This window comes from Elaeis guineensis, chromosome 11 (assembly GCF_000442705.2).
Source record: "Elaeis guineensis isolate ETL-2024a chromosome 11, EG11, whole genome shotgun sequence".
In the NCBI taxonomy this organism is placed as follows: domain Eukaryota; kingdom Viridiplantae; phylum Streptophyta; class Magnoliopsida; order Arecales; family Arecaceae; genus Elaeis; species Elaeis guineensis.
Genome location: NC_026003.2, coordinates 11,440,560 through 11,451,780, shown reverse-complemented (window position 1 = coordinate 11,451,780; position 11,221 = coordinate 11,440,560).

Below are 11,221 nucleotides of genomic sequence, written 5' to 3'. Positions count from 1 at the left end.
TATTTTTTCATCAATTATACTACTATGGCCGTAGACTTGTGGACTTAGCTTCTCAAATCTTGTAGGACTACTCCTCTCTATCAAGAGTGATAGTTCCTATCTAGATGCATACTTTGCTCTCATAGTTCAACCAACTGCAGCCAACATCCATTATAAAGACTCATAATCGAATTAATGCTTATGTGTAGTCAAACTACAGTAGCCTTACTATGAGCAACTGTGACATCACAGGTCAAAAAATCAGTCACACAACTACAACATCGAGATAATCACTGACGATTGAATAAAAATCTATATGATCTCTCATATGGTTACGTTCAGTACTAGTTATTCTCTAATAACTATCCATACTTGTCACTCAGTATCTCTACACTATAGATTAGAGACTCATCTACTTCGAAGGAAGCGAACCATGTGTCGATCTATCTAGATCGATCATCATCTCCATGACTATCCTATAATCGTGAGTAATTTAAAAATCAATCATATATGCCTCTAATTCTCAATAATTTAGAATATGTATCGTAACATCAATTTCAAAGATAATTCAAGAATACATAATACTTGAATAAAAAAAAACTTATCTTTTATGAATTAAATCAATAGTTTAAATATAAATTTACATCATAGAATAAAAAATATATCAGCTAATAATTGACTTCTAGGACATACATCTAACATCACAAAAGTCTCCTGCAAAACCCATATAGGGTATTCAAGACCAAAGATTGAGCCTGACAAATAGACATGGGCAACGGGCCAGGCTGCCCATTACATGTCCCGGCCTGGCATGAAATGGCATGACCCGACTGCTATAGTAACGGGTCGTGCCAGGCATGGCCCATTAAAATGGACCAGGCTGGACTGAGGGTTTGTGGCCTGCGGTCCAGGTCCGGCATGGCCCATAAGGGCCTGGGCTAGCATGACCCGCAGGCCAGGCACGACACTACCCAGGCATGACTTGGCATGGTCCAGGCCCGATCTAAGCATGGCCCAAGTGTTGGCCAGGCCCTTTTTTTAATTTGAAAAAAAATAATTTTCTTTATAAACTAAAAAAATTAAGGAGCAAAATTAAATATAAATATTAGATTTTTTTTGTAAATATAAAAACCCATCTTGTAATGGTGGAGGGTTTGGTATGGATCCCAACTGATTTATTAATAACAATCAAAATGGTACAATGGAGGAGGCTGGGCCTGACCTCCAGAATACAATAAGACAAAGAGAAGAAATAGAGATGACTCATATCAATAATTAAAAGATAAAAATTAAAAAATTATAAATCTAAAAAATTAATAATTGAAGATCTTACTGATCGTTATACATCGATAGTATTTATGTCATCATCGTCATCAGATGTTATATCATATCCATCTTTATCTTGAAATCTTGCCTCGGCATCCAACCAATCATCGTCATCGAAATCTTAATATTTTTATTTTTTCAAATTACCCCAAAAATTAGTCATATTATGGCTATTAGGGGATTAAAATGATAAAATAATAAAAACTAGCCATTATCCGGTCCAAAAAATAAAAAAAAATTGAATTAGCTATTACGGGCCGTGCTTGACCCGTGCCAGGCACTAAACGGGTCGTGCTGGGTATGACTTGTGATGGGCTTAAACGGCTCATGCCAGGCATGGCCTATTTGGGCTATTTTTTTATATTAAAAAAAAAGACCGACCATCAAGCTCACAAACCTGATGGGCCACGTGTCGTGCCTGGCATGGCCTACCAGACCTCGGGCCTAAGGCCATGCTAGGTTGAGGTTCGGGCTAAATGGGTCATTCCTGGCACAGCCCGTTTGGACCCTGATCCGGTGGGCTCCGTGCCAGGCACGGCCCAGTGCCCATGATTATTGACGAATAATCGAGTTGCCAGTAAACTACTTTGGATCACCATTCTTCTGGTTGACGTCGAGGTGATTGATACGGAAAGTCTTGAATATCGCATCAAGGACTCTAATGACTCCCTTCTTTGGGTAAGTTCAAAAAATTCTCTTCTTCTTTTTCTTCTTCTTCCTTTTTTTCTACTGGCTTCATCTCTTCCATAGCTTGTCCACCATGTGGACTACTTTGTGGGAGTTTTGAAGGAGGCTCGATAGTCCTTGGAGGAGGTTGAGGCCCGAACTGCATAGGCTGAGAAGAAGGTGGCTGAGGCCTCAGAGTTGGAGGTGATGGCCAATAGGGAGATTGAGTCCCTAAAGACTAAAATAAAGTCGATGAAGGTCGAGGTTCGAGTGATTGATGCTCTCCACATGGCAGCCACCTAGTGAAAGAGGAAGCTTAAGACAGGTCCAAGCTTTTTATTCCATAAATGACTTCTTGGTGGCCAAGCTGGAGTTCACCGCTAAATCTTACTTAGAGGGCTTTGCAGATTGTAAGGCTAAGATCTAAAGCCTCTTTTGGGACATTGACCTCAGTTCGATGGATGCTGCAGATGAGCGTGTGGATGCCAATGAGGGAGTTGGGTCGATTAACACTTACGATGCACCGATTGAGGTTGTTGAAGCTGCCTCCTAGCTTTTACCTATGATCGTGCTGGCGAAATTCGATGCACCGATCAAGAAGTCCGATGCCCCCGTAGATGCCCAAAATTTGGACCTTTTTTCTTTTCTTTCTTGCTTTTGTACTCTAGCTCGATAATGGCTGAGCAAATTTTGTGGTCAGGTAATTTTAGTATTCTTTGGTCTAAGCTGAATTAACTTTGAATTGGCCTGACCAATCCGATGTAAATCTTTCTCCCTTTTTAATGCAAACTTTTATTTTTTTCAACTTTGTCTTTGTTGCTTGCTCTCTTTTGTCTATGGAGGTCAAACCCTAGAGAGTTAGCTGATATAGTCTGCGGCCTCTGCTTGACTCATCTAATGACAAGGAGTACTAGTCTAACCATATCGAAAAGTCCTCAAAGGGTGAATCCCTCGACATCATCTTTGACCTCTGCTCGACTCGTCTGAGGATGAGAAGCATCAGTTTGACCCTTTAATCAGCCTTCACTCGGCTTGTCTAAGGATGAGGAGTGCTAGTTTGGCCATTATCTTTGGTCTCTATCTAACTCATCCAAAGATGAGGAGTGCCAATTATGGCCTTTGATGCTCAACTTCTGCTTAACACATCCCAGGATGAGAAGTGTCAATTAGCCATCTTCTTTGGCCTTTGCTTGACTTATCTGAGGATGAGAAGCATTGGGTCTAGACATTAATGCTCAACCTCTGCTTAGCTCATCTGAGGTTGAGGAGCACCAATTAACCATCTTCTTTGGCCTCCACTCGACTCATCTGAGAATGAAGAGTGCCTGTTTGACTTTAATGGTCTACCTCTGCTCAGCTCATCCGGGAATGAGAAGAGTCAATTGGCCATCTTCTTTGACCTCTGTTCGACTCGTCTGAGAATGAGGAGCACCCATTTGGCTTTGATGGTTGGCCTCTACTCAGCTCGTCCGAAGATAAGGAGTGCTAATTGGCTATCTTTTTGGCCTCTGCTCGACTCATCCAAGGATGAGGAGCACCCCTTTGGCTTTGATGGTCAGCCTCTACTCAACTTGTCCAGGGATCAGAAGTGCCAATTGGCTATCTTCTGGCTCCACTCAATTCATTTGAGGAGGAGGAGCACCAATTGGCCATTTTCTTTGGCCTTCACTCGACTCATTCGAGGATAAGAAGTGCAAGTTGGTCTTATTTATCAATCTCTACTAAGCTCGTCCGGAGATGAGAAGCACCAATTGGCAATCTTCTTTAGCCTCCAATCGACTTATCCGAGGATGAAGAGTGTCCGTTGGCTGTCTAGAGGTTAGAAATATTAGAAAGGTATTTTCAAGCTGTAAAGGCGAATGAATTAGCATTCCATCTAATTGATGGAGTCGATAGACTCCCGAATGCACCACTTCATCGATATGATATGGGCCTTCCCAATTCAGCGACAGCTTTTCTTATTCTATGAGACAAGATACTTCAGCCCTTCACAAGATGAGGTCCCTTACATGGAAAGCTTTTCCTTTGACCCTTGAATTATAATATCGGGCTAATTTTAAGTCACCATTTGAAGTCAAGCTCATTCTCGTGTCTCTTCCAACAGGTTCAAATTTGCCAACAGATCATCTAGGTTACTTTTTTCATTGAACTTCTCTACCTTGAGTGAAGAAAGGCCAACTTTGAGTGGTATAACAACTTTAGTCTCAAAGGCCAAGTTGAAAGGTGTTTCTCCAATGAAAATTTGCTATGTTATTCGATAGGCCTAGAGGACACTGTAGAGCTCTTCCACCCATAGACATTTAGCTTGGTTCAGCTTTATTTTTAGTTCTTACAACAAAGTTTGGTTAGTCACTTCAATCTCACCATTCTTTGAGGGTGCCAGATCAAGGTCATGTGGTGAGTGATTCCAAGCTGTCTGCAAAACTCCACAAACTTCACATTATCGAACTGGCATCCATTATCCATGATGATGACCCATGGTAGGCCAAACCAATAGATGATAGATTTTCATACAAAGTTGCGAACCTTAATTTCAATGATGCATGCTAGTGCCTCTGCTTCTATCCACTTCATAAAGTACTCAATTGTGATGAGCAGAAATTTTTTTTGCACTACAACAATCAAAAAAGATCCGAAGATGTTTATCCCTCATTGGATGAAGGGCCAAGGTGTAGTAATCAGTATTGAGTGGATGGTCGATGTTGGACACTGATATTTCTTTGGCACTGATCACATCTCGATACCAAGTCGGCTGCATCCTACTATAATGTTGGCTAGAAGTAGTCTTGTCACAATACTTTGTAAGCCGGAGTTCTATCTCCCAGATGGTTGCTGCAAATACCTTCATGAACCTCTTGAATGACATTATTTGCTTCTAATGGTGGGAGGCATTAGAGCTATGATAGTTAATAAGACCTCTTGTACAGATTTCCTTCATACATCGGATATCGAGATGCTTGATGCCTCAACTTTCTAGCCTCCTCGTGATCGATGGATAGCATTCTGTCCTTTAAGAATTGGATGATCGGATCCATCTAGCTCGGCTCGTGATCAATTTGCATGACTAAAGCTTCTTCGATGCTCGAACTTTCCAAAGTTTCCACATATGAGCTTCTTTTGAGGTCAAAGATTCCTATGGTGAGAAGTTGGGACAAGAGGTCAGCTCTAGTATTTTGGGACCTTAAGATTTGTTGAATGTTTAAAGATGCAAGGTCAAATGTGAGATCTTTCACCTTTTGTAGGTACTTAACCATATTGGATTCTTGTGTCTCGTACTTGCCTCGCACTTGGCCAACGATGAGTTGCAAATCACTATAAACCTTTAAGTGTCAGACTCCCGACTCCTTAGCAATCTTAAGTCCTGTCACTAAGGCCCCATATTTAGCCTCATTGTATGAAGCCTTGAATCCAAAGTGTGGGACATACTTCATGATCGCTCGGACTGGTGAGAATCAATCTGGCCTCAGACACTATTGCACTAGAGAAATCATCTACATGGAGAACACAATACTCATCGGGTTCATCAGTTTCGAGTTCTAGTGTGGGTTCTGGCTCCTCAAGGATAATGCACTCCAAAACAAAGTCCACCAATAATTGAGCTTTGATGGATAGCCTAGGGATATATTTTATATCAAACTCCCTGAGCTTAGTGGTTCATTTGGCTAGCCAAGAGGTCTCAGGTCGGTGAAGTACCAACCTGACTAGTTAGTTGGTGAGAACAGCGATCATGCACACCTAAAAGTATGGACATAGTCTCTTCGTCGAGATCATGAGCATGTACCATCTTTTCTAACCTCGTCTACCTAGTTTCTGTGTCATGGAGGACTCGGCTCACATTATACATAATTTTTGAAGCATACCTTCTTATCAGATGAGCATTGAGCTGATGGCTAGAGGAGAGACTGTAAGGTACAAATATAGCACCTCATCAAACTTCAGTTTATTGAAGAATGGTGGGGAGCCAAGTTATCTCTTTATCTCATCAAACGTAGCTGGACATTCTCCATGCCACTGAAGGTCCTTCATCTGTTTAAGAGCTTTGAAGAATGGGCAGGCTCCTCTCGATCGATTTCAAGAAGAATCTATTAAGAGTTGTTATCCTCCCTATCAGACATTGTACTTCTTGATTGTCCTCGACGGCATCTTTTCTTTAAGAGCCCAAATCTTCTCTGGATTTGCTACAATCCCATGCTACAATACCATAAAATCATAAAACTTGCTAAAGGTGACCTCGAAGGCATACTTGTTGGGATTAAACTTCATGTGGAAACACCATAGTGTCGCAAAGGTCTCTTCGAGATTGACAATATGGTGCTCAACAGCTTTGCTCTTGATAAATATGTCATCCATATATACCTCTATATATCTCTTGATTTACTCCTTGAAGACCTTATTGACGAGCCTCTTGCAAGTATTCTCCGCTCTCTTCATGCTGAAAGGCTTAATCTTGTAACAAAAAAGACACTTATCAGTAGCAAAGGTAGTCCTCTCCTCATCTTTAGAGGCCATGCGGATCTGATTGTAGCCAGAGAAGGCATCTATGAAGGAGAGAAGCTGATGATCTGAAGTGGCATCCATCAGTTGGTCAATTCGAGATAGCAGGTTACTATCCTTTGGACATACCTTATTGAGGACGGTATAGTCAACACACATACACCACTTTTCATTTGCCTTCTTGACCAGCACCACATTTGCCACCCACTCGAGATAGTTCACCTCTCGAAAGAAGTTGGCCTTATGGAGTTTATCTACCTCTTTCTCTATAGCTTTCTGGTGCTCTGGTACAAAACTTCTCTTCTTTTGGCTAACAAGATGATGCTTTGGATCCATATTTAGGCAATGAATAATAGCTTCCAAGTCTATACCCAACATGTCTGAGATCGATCAAGCGAAGACATTCATACTAGATCAAAGAAATGAAGCAAGATCCTGATGGTCCTCATCATTTAGGTTGGAACCAATTTGGACTATTCTGGTTGGGTCAAACTCTTCCAGCACGATCGGCATGAGGTCTTCAACCAATTGCCCTCTCTATTCCATCAACTCATCCGAACATCAAGGTCCTCCATGGGCTATTATTCCACAAGAGCCTCCTCATGTAGAGTTGCCATGTATCATTCTTTGACTAGCTATTGATCTCCTTAGATCTCGTCAATCTCATACGGAGTGGAAAACTTAACCAGCAAATGATAGGTTGATACCACAGCTCAAAGAGTGTTCAACTCTAGCCAACCTAGTATGGCATTGTAAGCTGATAGAATTTTTATGACCAAATAATCGATTTAGATGGTTGACTACCTTGGAGCTCGACCTGTAGTCATCGGCAAAGAGATGACTCTCTCTACAAGCACTATATTTCTAGAGAATCTGACCAGAAGAGAGTCAAGCCTCCTCAGCTAATCATAACCTAAACCTATTCTTACAAAAGCATCATAAAATAAGGCATCTGCTGAACTTTCATTATCAATCAAAATACAACATACATCATAATTTGAAATATTTAGAGTTACTACAATCGGATCATCATAGGGATATTTTATTCCCTAGAGGTCGGTGTCAGAGAAGGTAATTTTTTTATTTTTAATCTTTTACCTCTTCTACTTCTCCTTTTTAGCTCGACTCAGCTCTAAGGTCAGATTGTTGAGCTGCCCCCCATAAATGGTCTAAATCACCCCCCACCATAGGCCTATTCTCCTAGAAACCATCGAGATGAGATGGTTCGAGCCTAGTTTTCTCTCGATTCGGTCATTCTTCAACATACCACCTCAGTCATCCCCATTTGATGAGTGCATTTATCTCAACTTTAAGCCACCAATATTTCTCAATATTATGGCCATGATCTTGATGATATCGACAGTATTTTCTTGTATTTCACCTATGAGGTGGGGCTATCATCCTCCTCGACCTTGGTAGATCTCCTTGGTGCTCTATCTCTATAAGCATCTAAGTTCGGAGGGCATTAAGAGGGGTATAATTTTTGAATCTTTGAGGTGGAGATCTAGATTGATAGCATCCTGGAAAGGTCCTCATCCAGTCATCACGAGGAGGTGCCCAGGATCAACATGATCTTTTATCACCTCGTCAACCTTCATGCTTATACTAATTTTAGATCTAATATATATTATTTTAGATCTAAAATAAAATTTTAAAATTTTTTTTATTGTTCATCATCATGAAAAAAATCACACAGTATCCCTACATGCCATAAGAGATCCCATCGAATGGATAAATAGAGTTACGAAATCCTGATTTTTCTTATGACTGGACGGCTATGAGGATCTATCCAATTAGATTACTATACTACTCAGATTCTAAATTAATTATTTAAATCTAATCTAAATAATTAAAATTAAATTTTATAAAAATCAGTACAAACTAGGATATTGCACTGTAAGGGATAAACTTTACAGCAGGATAATCTTATATCAGTTTGTATGATCAGATCTAAATATCATATATCAGATCTAATTTAAATTAAATTATAAATCTAAATACATATAATATCAGGTTATATGCAAAGAAAAATTATGTCATAAGAAACCTGGCTCTGATACCAATTGAAGAAAAAATGGATAGTTCAAAGTATGTACTTTTAAAATTTTACAGTAAAAAATAAAAGATTAAATACTTTAATTTTTTAAACATACCTTGGATCAGATTAAACTACCAATTAAGGATCTATGATATAAAAAATTTATATATAAAATCTAATATAAAATAGAAAACTGCATTGATCACATCGATACCCTGAATCTGATCTGACTTTTAGATCACATTGGTTGAGTTCAGAACTCATGATCTTTTTACAGTTTGATGATCTCTACTACTGATAGGCATGGTATGAAGCTCTCACTAATATCGAGCAGCACTTCCTACATTCTTGGTATAACGTCTATAAAGATAGATCTAAGAGAATGATAGGACTCTCACAGCATATGTACATAAAGGAGGTGCTGAAGAGGTTCAGCATGAAAAACTTCAAGAGGAGTTTTTTATCCCTTAGATATGGCATTCATCTCTTCAAGAAGATGTGCCCTGACACACCTGAGGAGATCCAGCGCATGAGCAAGATATCTTATGCTTCAGTAATAGAGAGCCTCATATATGTTATGTTATGTACACGCCCTGATATAACACTTGCCATGAGTGTCATGAGTAGATATCAAGCAAATCCAGATGAAGAATACTAGATTGCTATTAAAAAAATCTTTAAGTACTTAAGAAGGACTTAAGATTTGATGTTGGTCTTTGATAGAGGATAGAAATTGAAAGTTGAGGGATACACCAATTTAGATTTTATGACTGATGTCAATGATAGAAAGTCTACATCGAGATGTATCTTCTTGTGTAATGGTAGTGCGATTAGCTGAAAGAATTTTAAGCAACCGATTATTACATATTCGACCATAGAAGTCAAGTACATCACCACCTCTGAAGATGCTAAGGAAGCATTTTAGTTCAAGAAGTTTGTTGTAGAGCTAGGTATGATGCAATCGGATACCATTGCACTGCACTACGACAACAACGGTGCCATAGCCCTTAGTAAAGAGCCAAGTCTCACCAGAAGTCTAAGCACATTGAGCGATGGTTTCACATCAATGCAAATACCTCAAGAAGAAGTTTATCGAGGTGCAGAGAGTCGACTCCGCACTAAATATGACAGACCCACTAATCAAGCCTCTCAGCTAGTAGAAGATCGAAGCTCACCTTGAAAAGATGGATCTTAGGTATATGGTCAATTGGCTTTAGGTCAAGTAGAAGTTTGTTGGATTTGTGCCCTAAAAGCCAATTGTTGGCTGACACATTATGTAATTCTAGGGCCTAAACTTATACTTTTAATTTTTTTTATTATCAATAAAGAATTTTTTCATTCCAATCATATTTGTGTCCATGATTTGTTATAGAAATTAATAAAGATGATTTTTATATTCTTAAAGAGTTAAAAATTTGAGACATACATTAATTAGTGGTTAATTTTTAAATGCTCCTAATCAAAAGATCGTCATGAAGAACAATGATCAATTCATTTGAGATTGATGCACGGTTCACTTCTCTTATGGGCATATGAGTCTCAGGTCTGCGGTATAGAGATACTGGGATAAAGATGCAAGTAGTTATTAGAGAATAACTTGTACTGAGCGTGACCAACATGAGAACTACATGGATATCTACTCACTCGTCAGTGTCTTCTCGATGCAGCAGTGGTGTGAGTGATCTTTTGACCTGCAGTGCCATTGGCTATTCACAGTGAGGCTACTATGTTTGATTGCACGTTTCTTTGGTCCCTAGCCATTTGGAGTCTTACTATGTATGTTGACTTCAGTAGGTTCAAGTTCGCTATTTGGAGTAGGATGCACCTAGATGGAATCTATCAATCTTGGTAGAAAAGGAGAAGTCCTATATGATTTGTGAGATTGAGTTCAGAAAGTCTTTGGTCAAAGCAAGTATGAATACTGAAAAAGAGTTTCTATGGGATTCACGAATGAATTCGAGTCGAGCCAATCTAGCATATGACTGACAATGGGGTCTAACAAGTTCTCCATCACCTCCGTCAAGTTGGAACTCATGATAGAAAGACTGAATCATACGATAACTGTACTTAAAGATTCATATTTTTATTTTACTAGATTGTCACTACATACTGCTAGGTATCACTGGTGGATTGTGAGACTCATCGGATGTCATCTTGATGATTGATAGCCTTTGAAGGATAAAATTGAAAATATTCTAATCTATTGAAAAGAGTTTCGATGATATTATGATGGAGATCATAATATATCTCACTATCAAATAGAATGAAACCTATGGGGTCACACATTAAGGATTTAATCTCAAATTTGTCAATTGAACTTATGAAGTTTAATTGGGTTAGAATTTATTGAAATTTCATTAGATTTATGAGAATCATGCTAGCACACGGTTAAACCTAATTCTTCTCGAGACTTTAATTTGATTGAGTCCATAGCCTTGAACCTAAATTAAATCCATTTGGATTTAATTGAACTTTTAATTGTGAGTCCAAGAGAATTTGATTAAGTCAAGTAGTTGATATAATTATTATAACATTATCTCTTCTTTATCTCCTAATTATCTCTAAGTATGCATGTGAAATTGAAGGAAAGAGAGAGGCACAATCTTCTCCTTTTGGCATGACCAGGGGTGCCAACCCCTTGGATTTGGCAAGTGGGGCTAGCCCCCTTCTCATGTGTGGCATGAAGGAGAGAAAGGTGGGGCCACACCCCTTTCTTAT